This window comes from Vulpes lagopus, chromosome 10 (genome assembly GCF_018345385.1).
Source record: "Vulpes lagopus strain Blue_001 chromosome 10, ASM1834538v1, whole genome shotgun sequence".
NCBI classification, from domain to species: domain Eukaryota; kingdom Metazoa; phylum Chordata; class Mammalia; order Carnivora; family Canidae; genus Vulpes; species Vulpes lagopus.
The window spans coordinates 94,060,623-94,074,750 of NC_054833.1; the positions used below are offsets into that span (position 1 = coordinate 94,060,623).

The following is a 14,128-nucleotide window of genomic DNA, read 5'->3' on the forward strand; positions in this document are numbered from 1 at the left end:
TAACAGCTGAGACCAGCTGTGTGGTGGTCCTGTCCCCTTGTCCTTCACAGATGTGTCCAGAGGTACATCTGACTCTTACCATTTAAACAACTAGGAATGGAGAACCTTCCCTCGTGACCTGGTAGTAGTGAAGGGACAAACTGTCTCCAGAAGAGCTCGATCACAATAAAGTAAATGCATCACAATTAAGTAAATGCATCACCATAAAGTAAATGTAGGCAAAGCTCCCCCTTTCAGGGCCTGGTTTCTGAGTGTTGGCCCTGAAAGCTTGTGACCTGGGTGATGCAGGAGTCCACCATCTCCTCTTCCTGGGGGCCTGCAGCCATGGCACGCACTCGGGACACCGGGTCGCCTCCTTCCTTCAAACCCACACTAGGATCCAGCCTCTTCTGTACTGACTGGACAAAGGCACTGACCGGCAGAGAACTCACCAAGTGACCTTTTTTTTTTTTTTTAAGATTTTATTTATTTATTCATGACACACACACACATACACACACACACACAGAGGCAGAGACACAGGCAGAGAGAGAAGCAGGCTCCATGCAGGGAGCCCAACGTGGGACTCGATCCCAGGTCCCCAGGATCAGGCCCTGGGCTGAAGGTGGCACTAAACCGCTGAGCCACCCGGATTGCCCAGCAAGTGACCTGATGGAAAAACACAAGCCTTCTGTAACCAGGGCCTCCTTCCTCCCGAGCCATTGTGGTTTTAAGGAAACAGAGATGAAAAACTCCTATGGTCTCCTAAAGGCACAAAGGTCCATGTGGGACAATCAGAAGTCGCCACAATGGGCTTGCAGCAGAACCACCCAAGCAAAGAGAACAGAGAATGGCCTGTGAGCCGTGCAGAGCAGCACCCTGGTCTTTGGAGGCAATGTGGCCACAGGGGCGGGGGTCACACTCTCCTTGGTCAGCCACAGCCTGACTCAAATCTCTGCCAGTCATCAGCCTGCCTCTGTCTCTGAGGGCTTGTGCTGGGGACAATCACATACCAAGGATCAGGAGAATCAAGGGACGATGGCCCTGGTTCCTCTGCTGGGACTGCGAATGAGCCAGGACTTCCGAGCCGCCACCGCCCCCATGGCCTGCTTTGTTTCCTTTCCTTCCTGGAGTGATCTGCCCCATTTCCCAACTGCTGTTCCTTTATTGAGCAAACATTTTAAAGATTTTTATACCACCCATTCTAGAAGCTAAATACAATCACATTTTTCTAAAATCTTTCTCCCCTTAAAAGTTCGTATTTGAATCAAAGGACGGCATTTTCAGATATTTTCTCAAAAACAGTTGCTGCTCCTCCTTCTCCGGTGCATGCATGGGTTGTCCTGCCACACCTGAGTGCGCTGCTACGCTCCTGGTGTTACATGCTCTCCAGAAGGTCAGAACTGCTGCTTCCTGATGCTGCTTCGGTTAATGCAACGCTGTGAGAAAGTCAAGCTGCTTTGGGGTGTTCTCTTTGCATAATGTTAACTGTTACTACTATTTAATGCTTTCTAATAGTTAAAGAAGGATTACCACCAACACTCGTAATGCTCACTACACACTGGGCACTGAGCTAATGCTCTGTATGGATAACCTGATTTAACACTCCCATAACATGTGGGCTAGGTCTATTAGAATCCCCATTTTATGGCTGAAAAAACTTCAAGGCTTAGAAAAGTTAAACAGCTGTCTAAAGCCAGAGAGCCAAAATCAAAGAGTCTAGATAAACCCAAGCAGAGCCAGACCTCACAGCCTTGCTGTAATGTAAGCAGGTAACTGTGCTAGTTTGGGGTATGGATAAGGAGCTTCCAAACTGTGGATTAACCCTCTCTTACTCATGTCTAGGGGAGAAGATGCAACCCAGGAGTCTTCCTGGTTGGGAATGATGCAGACAACGTCTGATTTAGATATCTATTCTACAGCATTTAATGAGGTTTCTTAATTCTTTTTTTTTTAAGATTTTATTCATTATTTGAGACAGATTGAGAGCACTAGCAGGAGGAGGGGTAGTGGAAGAGGGAGAAGCAGGCTCCCCTAGAGCAGGAGCCTGACACAGGACCCTGAGATCATGACCTGAATTGAAGGCTGATGCTTAACCAACTGAGTCACCCAGGCGCCTGATTCCTATTTCAGTAGAGATTGGCCAACAAGAAGAGCTCAGCATTGATCACTCGCAAATGCTAGGTTTTTGCAGAAGTTATTCAATGCCTAAAGGAAAAAAAAACCTGAATGATCGAAAAATAACACTAATAAAGGAACTGCCTGCAAAGGAACAGGAACAAAACAGTTATGCCCTACATGATTCCAGACCTTGTTTAACTCAGATAAAATCCCATGATGTTCGAGTTGGATGAGACTTGAGATTTCCAGAAGACAGTGGAAGGTTGGCAGACAGATAAGAAAGAGGCAGGGCAGGGAAGCTCAGGGGGAAAGGCACGGACTCATGGATGGGAGTTTTAAGGTGAACAACTAAGACCCAGGGCAGTGAAGTGACAGGGTGATGTCAAGGCAACAGAGTCACACAGTGGTTCATACCCAGCAGCATCCAGAGCCCACTCTTTCTGCTCATCAAATGGGTACAAGAGAACCAGAGAGAAGGGTCACTCCTGTCCCTGGGTTGGTTTGCCATCCCTCTGCTCAGTGTCACATCCGGGATGTCACCACCCCAGGCCAAAGAACATGGCTGCTGCTTCTCTTTTCTCCTCTGATGGAGGCAGTGCCAATGTGGACAAGTAACAGGTGTAATTTTGTAGACTTCAGGTCATTCATTTGACAAATATGTATTAAGCCCCTACCACGTAGTGGAAACTGTGATAAGTCCTGGGGGCACAAAGAACAACAGATACCATGCCTTCCTTTCCCCAACATGATCGAGGGAGGGATAGAGATAAAGAAAGGATCCCAGAGACATCCCAAGTGCTATTAATTCCAGGATACAGATGTCAGTGGGAGCCCAGAAGTAGGGGCACTCCATTCTGCCTAGGAGACATTAAAGACTGCATTTTTCAGGGGGCATCTGGGTGGCTCAGTCGGTGAAGCATCTGCCTTCAGCTCCAGTCATGATCCCAGAGTCCTGGGATCCAGCCCTGCATCGGGCTCCCTGCTCAGCAGGGAGTCTCCTTCTCCCTCTCCCTCTGCCTGCTGCTCCCCCTGCTTGTGCTCTTTCTCTTTCAAATGAATAAATAAAATCTTTTTAAAAAGCTGCATTCTTCAGGTTGAATCTAGCAGAAGCCTCCTGGTCAGACTAGGGAAGATGCTCCCAACAGACAGAACACCATGAAGCGGCAGGCAGTAGCTACCCCCTACACACACCTAAGGCAGATGCATTCAGATGTCACTAGAAGACTCGAGAAGGATAACAAAGATCCCCAAGTGTGGTAGAACTTTAGTTTGTATTTGCAAATACAGCTGACTCTAGAACCTCAATGGGAGGGTGACCCCCCAAGCAGCTGAAAATCTACATATAATTTCTGACTCCCAAAGTACTTAACTCCGGATAACCTACTGCTGACCAGAAGCCTTCCTGATGATGTAAAGTCTATTAACATGTGTCTTATACATTACATACTCTATTCTCACAATAAACCAAGTGAAAGAAAACACTATTTAGAAAATCATAAAAGAAATGCACTTACGACACTGTACTTTATTATTTGCATATGAGCGGCCCGGGCAGTTCAAACTCGTTGAACCTGTAGTTCCAGAGTCAACTGTATTCCCCAGAACCTGAAAAGTGAAACATACACAATCAATTGTTTTTCTACCCCCAATAATATGGGAGCTGAATTCTCTTATTTTTGGGGGGGGGGGCGGTGCTAAACAAAAACTAAGATGCACATAATTCTGTGCCCCAACCCCGCTTTGGAGTGTAAATAAATATTTTTTAAAAGCCTGCTTGGCAGATGTTTCCTTGCATGTAACTGAAAAGAAATCAGTTTCAGCTGCTGCTCTGCTCAGAAGGTAACTAAATAGCTTTCAGGGGGGCCCTTCAAGTGTATTGATCTGTGGTTTTGAGGACACAGACTCTTCCAGATGTCTTCCCTGCATAATTTTAACTCCCAGTTTAAAAGCGAAGCTAATTCTCTTTCCTCTCAAATGCTTTAGCTGAAGGCAGTTTTATTCGGTCTATCCTTTTAGGAAAAGAACCGATTAGTAGGGGCAGGGTTAACCTGAGAGAGAGAAGGGAATGAAAAGATGGAGTCTGCACAGAACCTGTCCAGTTTCCAGAGACTAATAGCCTTCCTGACATTATCAGAAGTGACTCAGAAATGCAACAAATGCTGGAGCCACGCTGATCCACAGCAAGGTTGATCTACAGCAGGACTGATCTACCGGAGCACTATCAGCTTTGGGGCTGAGTCATTCTTTGCAGTGAGGGCTGTCCTGTGTGTGCACCACAAGATAACGGGCAGCATCTCTGGGATGCCAGAAGCACCCCCAAGTCATGACAATAAAAAATGTCTCTAGATGCTTTCCCCAGCAGCAAACAATGCCAGAGATTCTCCATCCTGTTAACTGCTTCCTAGTCATTAGCACTTCTCTCTTTGGTTATCATTGTATCCCCAAAACCAACCCAATAAAAAGTGATCAGGAGAGAATGCAGACAATGTATAAGTCTCTATATGAAACAGTTAACATTTTTGGTTACAGGAAACCTTGTGTGTGGAATTCCCCCGATTAAAGCAGGCTCCAAATAGCACTGGCTACTTAGTTGTCTCTGGAATGCTAAGAAGATGTAGTGTGTCTCCTTCCTTCTGTCATAGGTTAGCTCATCATTCAACAAATATTGTGCATTTACAGTGTGCCAGGCAATGTTGCAGATGAATAAGACAAACAAAAGCCTAGCCCTCAGGGTGCTTATGTTCTAAGCTGGAGAACAAAGAGATAAAAAAGGAATCATTACAGTTCACCATCAAGTGCTGTGTATAAAATAAAGCACAAATAGATTAGAGCTGTACTGTCCATGTAGTAGCCACTTGCCACACGTGGCTATTAAGCCCATGAAATGTGGCTCTTTTAAATTGAGCTGTGCTGACCACACCAGATTCCAGACCTAGTACAAAACGAGAATGTAAAATGTCTCAATAATTTCTCTATTGATTAGATGTGGAAATGATATTTTGGATATACTAGATAAAATAAAATCCATTATAAAAATTAATTTTGGGGATCCCTGGGTGGCGCAGCGGTTTGGCGCCTGCCTTTGGCCCAGGGCGCAATCCTGGAGACCCGGGATCGAATCCCACATCAGGCTCCCGGTGCATGGAGCCTGCTTCTCCCTCTGCCTGTGTCTCTGCCTCTCTCTCTTTCTCTCTGTATGACTATCATAAATAAATTTAAAAAAAAAAAAACAAAAAAAAATTAATTTTGCCTGTTCTCTTTACTTGTTTGGTGTGGCTGCTAGAAACTTAATATAATGCATGTGGCTCACCCCATATTTCTATTGGGCAGTGCTGGGCCAGAAAAACCAGATGGAGGTGGGGAGCTCCTTCAGCTTGAGAGGCCAGGGAGGGTCACTCTACCATCTGGAGGACCAGCATCCCAGCCTGAGGAAATGGCAAATTCACAACTCTGCAGCGGGAATGAACCTAGTCCATTAAAGCAACAGTGAGGCAGTGCAGCTCCTGTCAGGGAGACACAGGGAGGGAGGGAAGGAGCTGAGGATGGCAGGGCTTCCGGCCAGACACAAAGCAGGGGCTTGGCTTGGAGGCCAAGCTGAGGGGTTAGGATTTCATCCCAGGAGCAATGGGAGGGCACTGGAGAGTTTGCATCAAGGGGACACCATGATCTGATTAATGTTTTACAAAGATGCTACATGCTGGTGATTGCATGGAGCGAGGACTCACATTCAAGCAAGAATAGAAGCAGGACCACCAGGCAGGAGGCATCAACTCGTGGGACCTCTCATGCTTTTGGCCACTCTGGATCAGCTGGCAGGGTTACTTAGAAGAGGACAGGAAGGGCGCCCAGGTGGCTCAGTGGGTTGAGCAGCTGATTCTTGGTTTCTACTCAGGCTGTGATTTCAAGGGCTGTGGAGTCAAGCCCTACATCTGGCTCTGTGCTGAGCAGGGAATCTGCTCCCCCCCCCCTTTCCCTCTGCCCCTCCCCCAATTTGAGAGAGAGAGAGAGAGAGAACACAAGGAGGAGGGAGGGAGAGGAAAAGAGAAAATCTTCAGCAGATTCCCCTGCTGAGCATAGAGCCTGACATGGAGCTCGATCTCCTGACCCTGAGATCACGACCTGAGTTGGAAATGAACTAGGGGTGGTGGAAGGGGAGGAGGGCAGGGGGTGGGGGAGAATGGGTGACGGGCACTGAGGGGGACACTTGACGGGATGAGCACTGGGTGTTTTTCTGTATGTTGGTAAATTGAACACCAATAAAAATTATTAAAAAAAAAAAAAAAAAGAAACCAAGAATCAGCTACGTAACACACTGAGCCACCCTGGCGCCCCTGATGTATTTTTTTTATTATCCAAATCGAGCATTGCGATTCTCAAGAGCCATCCAGCTGCTTAATGAAGTTTAGCTAACCTGCCTCCTCACAGTAGGGAGAGTGTTAAACTAGCTTCCCTCTGTTAACCAGTTTCCACTCTCCTTGGACCACCACACTAAGTGTTTAAAACTGGGGTTTTGGGGGTGCCTGGGTGGCTCAGTGGTTGAGCATCTGCCTTTGGCTCAGGTTGTGATCTCAGGGTTCTGGGATCGAGTCCCACATAGTGCTCCCCACAGGGAGCCTTCTTCTCCCTCTGCCTATGTCTCTGTCTCTGTGTCTCTCATGAATAAATAAAATCTTTAAAAAAAAGAAAAACTGATTTTTTTTCTTTTTTGGTTTGCCATTGTTTTTGGTCTCAACATAATGCATTTACTTCATTCTTGCTGTTTTACTATTAACTCAAAATTTGGTTTTCTTCTCTCATGAGGCTTTCATCCCTTTTAATTGGGCCCTATTTTTGTATTTCAGCCTCCTGGGTCCACCCCCAAATCCCCTAACTCAAGAGTGTCAGCACACAGCAGCCCTCTGAGCTCATTTGCTCTGGTATTTTCCACTTGCCGTTTGCTCCACTGTTGCTAGATTCTCATTTTCCCCCTAGCTCATTGGTCACTTTTGCCACGGGTGAGTCATTTGCTCTGAGTCATGCCTGGCTTCGATGCAAAGGCCAGGAAAAAGCCTCAGAACACACACCTGGTTTATCAAAGGACGTCACTGAGGAATATGGTGTTTTCCTAAGTGGATTCAGTAATTAGGAAAAAAAATAAAAAACCTTTTCTCTCCTTTCTTTTCCTCCCTCCCACCAAATTTGCCATTTCCTTCAGCATTTGCTGGAGATTCTTCCTACGGTGGAATGAATCTTGGTCATTTGTCTTGGGCTGAGAGAGGCAAGAGGACATTTCTGGAATGAGCCCAGAAAATCCCTGAGGATGAAAGCAGGGGTTATGTAATGTTCTTGCTCTGTTGTACAGCACCAACCATCACACACAGGCCACGTGTGAAACGTTCTTCCTTTCGAGAGCTGTGAAGATGCTGTCTTACACAGGAACCACCACACCATCCATAAAACAAGGAAAGATGAGAACCACCTCAGACCAAAGGGGTACCTGGACTGGGCCCTGGGACAGAAAGACAAGCTGTCTGGATCTGCACACCAACATAGCCCTTACGACTATACGAGGGTGGGCAGATTCCTTGTCTGTGAACTGGGTACTACCCGGGAGTGTTCTTACGAGGGTTAACATGACAACCCCAGAGAGCACTTAGCACACTGCTGGGTAGGGGAGAGTAAACCCAACCGGCATGACCTCATGACCTGTCGCAGCAACACCTCAAGACCCTTCCCCTGCCTGTCAGGGCTAGCCCTCAAGTTATAGGGACCAGACTCTGAGAACCCCAGGAATACGAGCACTTTTTCCACCCTCCAGCCTCAGAACCCCTCATTTTACATCACAGACTCATTTCTCCTGAGCATCTCCCCTCCAAATATAAAAGTCTTGGCAGAGGTACTGTCATCACCAACCATCACACACAGGCCACGCCTGTGGGCATGGGAACACATGGGAACAAATGGGCCCATCAGGTCCCCACAGAAGGAGTTCTGACATGCAGCAGGAAGGTAGAACAGAAAGCAGGGATGTGAGCACAGCCCTCAGGGTGCATGTGGGGAGGTGGCACTCCAGGACATTGAAGGGGACATCGGATCTGGAGGGCAACAGAGGAAACTGGTGGCAATGGGTGACCCTGGGAGCCAGAGGCAGGAACCACTCTTCATCGGGCATTTTATCATCAGAATACTGCACCATCTGCACGTATTACCTTATCCAAAAATTAATTACATTAAGGGAGGGATTATCTCCCTTCATAAGGCGCGAGACAGAGCCAGAAATGAAAAGGTCTCAAAGGCGAAGGTGCAAATCATTTCAGGTATTTTACTGGCAGCCTGCCCTGCTCTCATGTACTCCCACAGCCCCAGCCCCCAAAACAAAAAGTTTCCCCATGAATTCCTGGATGGCTCATTCTTGGGACATCAGCTATGCACTTTCGGAGTCTTAACCCAAGACACTGAAACCCAGAACTCTTAAAACCTAATGGGAAAAGCCCCTTATGGAAAAGCCCCTTGTGGAAAAGCCCTTCTGCATTTCCCCTTGTTGAGTGGGAAAGCTCAAGAAGGGGAAATGCAACTTCTCCTACGGTTATAGCACCCGTCAGAGGGGGCCATGTGAGGTCCACTGCTGGGAGTGTTAGGCGCAGCTGCACCATTTATTTCACTGTGGGATGCCAAAGAGGGATGCTTCCACCACGAGGACAGGGTAAAGCAAATTGCCAAGGAAGGAAATAATCCCTCCAGGGCTCCTGCAGAGCCATCAGACAAATCCCACATCCTACCCTGGGTTTGTGCCACTAGCAGGCGGTGGGTGGGTGGGGGCATAGGCATTGCACTCAGATGCAGAGACTCATCTTGTCCTCTTGACCTTGGGCAAGCTACTCAATTGCTTGGACCCTTGGCCCCCTCACCCTTGACACATGCGCATCACCCCTTACCTTGCAAGTTACAAAGAGCACAATGCTTTCTGTAAAAATACCTACATCCATGTCATTATCCCTAAAGAGAACCCAGCACCTCCTGCCAGACTTTTCCTTTAACATGTTACTGGATCTTGTTGAAGTCCTCACCCCCCCAGAACCTATGAGCATGACCTTATTCAGAAAAAGGGTCTTTGTAGATGTCATTAGTTAACTTAAGATAAACTCATAATGGAATACAACCAATTTGATGGTGTCCTTATATGAAGAGAAGAAACAGAGAGACACACATCTAGGGAGAGGAAGGCCATGTGAACATAGAGGTAGAGACTGGAGTGACGTAGGCTACAAGCCAATGAACACAAGGATTGCTGGGACCCACCACAGGCTGGGTGAGACGTGTGAACCAGTTCTCCCTCTGAACCCCCAAGCAGGAACCAACCCTGCCAGCTCCTTGACTTTGGACTCCTGGTCTCTAAAACTGTGGGAGAATAAACAGATGTTGTCTTAAGCCAATCAGTTTGTGAAACTTTGTTATAACAGTCCCAGGAAATTAGTACAGTAAGTTATCTGGTTTTCCTATCTATCTAGTGTTTGAATTGTCTTCCCCAATGGCTGGCTAGTCAGCCTAGGTCTGACTGTCTCCAGTATAAGAGAACTAACTTGGTTTTCTACCAAGGCAGCAATCCCTCTCATCTTTGGAAAGGTCTGACTGTCGTTAAAATCATTCATTCAACAAATATCTATTGAGCACCCACTACATGCCAGGCAGTATTTGGAGCACTGTTGATGCGGTGGTAAGTGGGCAGCAGACAATAAAAGCTTTCTCAAAGATCATTTCTTATCGTTATGAAGAAAATAAAATACTGTAATACAAAGTGGGTAGGTTGGGGGCCAGGAAGAAACTATTTTAATTGCTAAGGAAGTTCTAAAGATAGGACATTAGAGCAGGGAGCCATGGGGAGCCAGGCGTGGGAAAATCTGGCAGAAGGAATAGCCAGTGCAAAGGCCCTGAGGCAGAGTGAACTGGATGTGCTCAAGGCACAAGAAGAAGGTGGGATTTTTGTGAGAGTGGTAATTGGTGAAGCTGGAGAAACAAGCAAAGTCAGCTAGCACTCACACAGCACCCCAAGTAGACCACAGTAACTTTGAATTCAATTCCCACAGGACTAGAAAGCCACTGAGGTGAGGTATGATTCAACCCATAGTTTTAAAAAGATTACTCTGGCATGATTAAGTTCTTAAAACTAAAATCTTTCTTGGGCACCTGGGTTCAATCCATTGGTTAAGTGTCTGCCTTTGGCTTGAGTCATGATCCCAGGTTCCTGGGATCTAGGCCTGTGTCAGGCTCCCTGCTCAGAAGAGTCTGCTTTTACCTCTCCCTCTGCCCCTTCCTCTGCTTCTGTGCTTGCTCTCTCTCTCTCTCTCAAATGAATAAGTAAAATCTTTAAAAACAAAAAACTAAACTAAAGCTGTAAAGTTTTAGTTATGCATTGAATTGCATCTCCTAAAAAGATGCACTTCCTAAATGTAACTTGTGTCCTTTGGTTCTTGGGCCACTATAAAACAAGTTTAAAAAATGACAGCCCTGAATCTTTTGTGACCATGGCTCCCCAGATGCTCAGGCTTACCAGCTGTAGTTCACTTACTACTGCAGCAATTTCCAATGAGTATTCTTGATTTTTTCCTATGTCCTTTTTAAATGTGATGTCCAGAAAACAACACAATACTCCAAGCATGGAATTGTAGATTGGAACTGTCATCTTTCTCATTCAGATCTATATATCTACTCTTGGGGATCCCTGGGTGGCTCAACGGTCTGGCGCCTGCCTTTGGCCCAGGGTGCGATCCTGGAGTCACGGGATCAAGTCCCACGTCGGGCTCCTGGCATGGAGCCTGCTTCTCTCTCCTCCTGTGTCTCTGCCTCTCTCTCTCTGTCTATCACAAATACATAAATAAATAAATTAAAATATATATATATATATATCTACTCTTGTGCCCTAAAACTGTCTTGGCTTTTAATTCTGTTTTGTACCACTGCCCACTGAAACATATCTCAGATAACCTCCCCATGAAGTCCTTGTGCAGATCTAGATGCCCCAATCTAAAAAGTAGGATTAAAGCGTGTTCTTCTCTAATGAGAACAGCTGTGCCCTGTTTAAAAAAAAAAAAAAAAAGGTGTAACCATAATTCAGACAATGCCACGTATAAAATATTGCATCCAATAAACAAAATTACTGGGTCAGCTCCTCGGGTTTCACAACCACTGCACTTCTCTTCCGTGTGGAGGACAAGGAAAACTCTAAGGGCATGTTTCCCTAGAATTGCTTTGTTCTCTTGCATCAAAGCTGAAGACACCTAGACTATTTGGAAATGCCAAGCAATTGAGTAAGAGGCTCTTTGCAATCATACTTCCTACTAGATTTCTCAAAGACAGATAAACAAATCTGAGTAGATGCAGACTCAAGCTTGGGTGGGGGAAGTGGTGAAGGGGCAGCTGCACCAGGGAGCTGAGCAGAGTTAGCCAGGAGGCAAGAGGTGGGAGAGAGGGATGCTCTGCCAGCAGATGCTGGGGAAGCCCTGGTGTCCTCATCCTTAGATGTGCTGTCATCTGTCCTCTCTTTCCCACGTCCCATTCCACAGGCTGATGACAGGCTATTGCATCTGGTTAACCCAGATGGCTATATTGACTATCTCCCTTCACCCCCTAGGACCTAAGTGACTCTGGGCACTCACTCAGCCTCAGTTCTCTTATCTGTGATATGGGAGTGATAACACCACCTCCAAGTTTAAACTCCAAGTTTATTGTGAAGCTCAATTGAGATTTTTGTAAAGTATCTGTCAGGTCAAAGGGAGGGGTTGTTACTGGCAACCAGATTTTACTCCTCCCTTTGCATATTTTTCCTACTACTGGTTGAATTTTCATGACTTTTTTTTTTTTTTAATCTTCCCAGGTTGCTTTTGATGTTTCTTTTAACCCGATTATTTTCTTTTTGATGAAGTAGAGAGAGAGAGAGAGAGATAGGTAGGTATGTTGCATGACTCATTCCATCCTAAACCTTTCTTGGGGATGGTCCTAAAAGATGTCCTCTCGGGGTCACCATAAAGCAATTTACCTTGGAAGAGCCAAACTTAATTGTTGTAAAGAGAGAATCACTATCCTCCACTCTCTGGAATTCTGTAGCAAGTCATTTAAGGTTTGTGATTTATTCATGTCACCCAGGAGTACTTCTTCACTGTCTTTGGTCGTTACATTCTCAATTAATACAAACCACCTTCATATTAACTGACACATATAAAAGACATACAAAAGACACACACTGCAGGACAACATGGGAATGTGTCCCAGAACCACACAAGAGGCTGCAGATAATCTGTAATCGCTAAGAGTGCCTATGTGTGAATCCTCAGTCATCTTCATTTCTTTTCTGGAAAAAGGAAAATCTCATGAGTCAACTTTTTCATTGTGAGGTGATCACAAAAGCCTTTTGCCCTGTGCTTCAAATGCGTAAGCAGTCTTATTTCTGAACAAGATGGACATAAAAACAAGTGACAGGTGGAAGGGAGAGACTGAATAATGAGAAAACGTGAACTTTCAAAGAGAAAACCTGTAAAAGACTCAGGGGAGTGCTCATGCGTAACCAATCAAAATCATTCTTTTATTTTCTTTGCTTAATTCCCTGTTGTAGATCTTGGCTGCCCCTGTGTAGCTTTCGGGAGGGGACCCTCCAGTGAGACGAATCTGAAAACATTAGCATTAGGTGACAGTGGTCTGGGAGGCAGCCTGGCTAAAGCAGCCTGGTCCCGGACAGCTGTCTGCCAGCCTCTACCACTGACTCACCGTACCGACAGCCTCCACACCAGGTGGCCTCGCCGGTGCCAGCTCAGAGGCAAGATCCTGCTCATCTGCAGGTTGGCACCCTTGCCCTACACTTCACCACAGAGTCGGAGGAGCTGGCCATGGCTAGTGCCCACTGCAAAGTCCTTCTCTGAAATCCAATCAAGGTGCAACCTAAGAAAGCACAAACCCCCAACTGGCGGGAAAATGCACCCAGCTCCAGGAAGACCACATCCAGTCCCTTCCAGCTCCCGGCCACTGGGTCAGAGCCCCCTGAACCAGCTGTTGTAAGCTGAGCTGCTCCCGCTGCGCCCGCGCTGCTGTGCCCTCCGCAAACGTCCACGGGGCCGGGAGCCCTGGAAGGCACAGGGCGAGCTGACGGGGCGGCACCCCATCCAGAGCCCGCTCTCCCTCACCCCGTACCCCACCCGTCTGCCTCCCGGGGGCAGAGGCAGCGAACTTAGGACTGAACCCCCAGCACGAGTTGGCAGATGTCCTCCCCATCCTGGCTGCAGCCGCCCCCTCCCCAGCACGTCCTTGCAGGAATCGGGGGGTTCTTCGCCCAAGATTGAGGAGCCGACTCCACCCCAAAGCCACCGGCCGACACCAGCTGCACGGGGCGGGGGGGGGCCGTGCCCATCCCCAGCAGGTGCCGCACCGCCCGCACTCGGCGGGCTCCCGGCCCCCCATCCCCCTCCGACCCCAGCGCGCGCCGCCCCTGCAGAAGCCCCCGAGGCCCCGACCCCCGCCCCCGCCATCCCACGGCCCCTCGCCCGCTGGCCCTCGGGTAGCCCCGCGCCGCCCGGACCACTGACGCGCGTCCCCCCCACGGGCGCCGGCGGGAGCCTCTCTCACCGCGGCGGGGCGCCGGCCGGCGGGTCGGGCCGGGGAACGAGCGGCCGCCTCCGGGCTCCGCGCTGCGGCCACTGCGCGGGCCTGAGAGCCGGGGCCTTCCGAGGCGCCAGCGCTCGAGCTGTCAGTCAGCTGGCCGGTCCCGCCCCCCCCCGGCGCCGTCTGCGCAGGCGCGAGAGAGGCCCCGCCCCGCCCCACGCGGGCGGCCCGGCGCGGGTCACGTGGCGGGGCGGGGCGCCGCTGGCGGCTGGAGCCGGAGGGTCGCGGCGCGGCTCCCCTGGTCCTGCCGCCGCGGCTCGTGCGCTCGGGCTCCTCGCGTGGGCCGCCGTTCCGGAAAGTCCTGGAGCCCGGTGTCCTGGGGCTGCTCAGAACCAGGGCTCCCCCGGGGAACCGCTGCGGGGGACGGGCCGCTCTGCGAGCTCGGGACTGGGGGATTCGGTGA

At 48.5% G+C, this 14,128-nt stretch overlaps 1 protein-coding gene across 3 annotated transcripts in view; it reads right to left on the minus strand.

Annotated features, from left to right (window-relative positions):
• KIAA0513 (KIAA0513 ortholog) overlaps positions 1–13,826 on the minus strand; it is a 57,802-nt gene extending 43,976 nt beyond the window's left edge. For 2 of the 3 annotated variants that reach the window (XM_041770372.1, XM_041770370.1), the window contains exons 1-2: positions 13,690–13,826; positions 3,615–3,705 (exon numbers count right to left, since the gene is read on the minus strand). The gene's annotated coding sequence lies outside the window, so the exon portion shown is untranslated. The remainder of the gene's footprint in view (positions 1–3,614; positions 3,706–13,689) is intronic. The other variant, XM_041770371.1, reaches the window with a different exon arrangement.
• Positions 13,827–14,128: the final 302 nt, after the last annotated feature.